The following is a 201-nucleotide window of genomic DNA, read 5'->3' on the forward strand; positions in this document are numbered from 1 at the left end:
GGTGTACGGCAGGAACTCTCACTGTAACTCCATCTGGGCCTTCTACAAGCACGTCAACCAGCTCAAGGACTGGAAACCGTTCCCGGGGAAGATCAGCCTCGCCGAGCTCTCGCTCGCTCTCGCGAGAATGAGGGGACAGGACTGCGCGCTGTTCGTCATCAGTAACCATAGTAACGCCCAGGACCTGGCAGACGAGGCCGC

The sequence above is a fragment of the Branchiostoma belcheri genome, unplaced genomic scaffold, assembly GCF_001625305.1.
Source record: "Branchiostoma belcheri isolate BF01 breed outbred unplaced genomic scaffold, Haploidv18h27 scaffold69, whole genome shotgun sequence".
NCBI classification, from domain to species: Eukaryota; Metazoa; Chordata; class Leptocardii; order Amphioxiformes; family Branchiostomatidae; genus Branchiostoma; species Branchiostoma belcheri.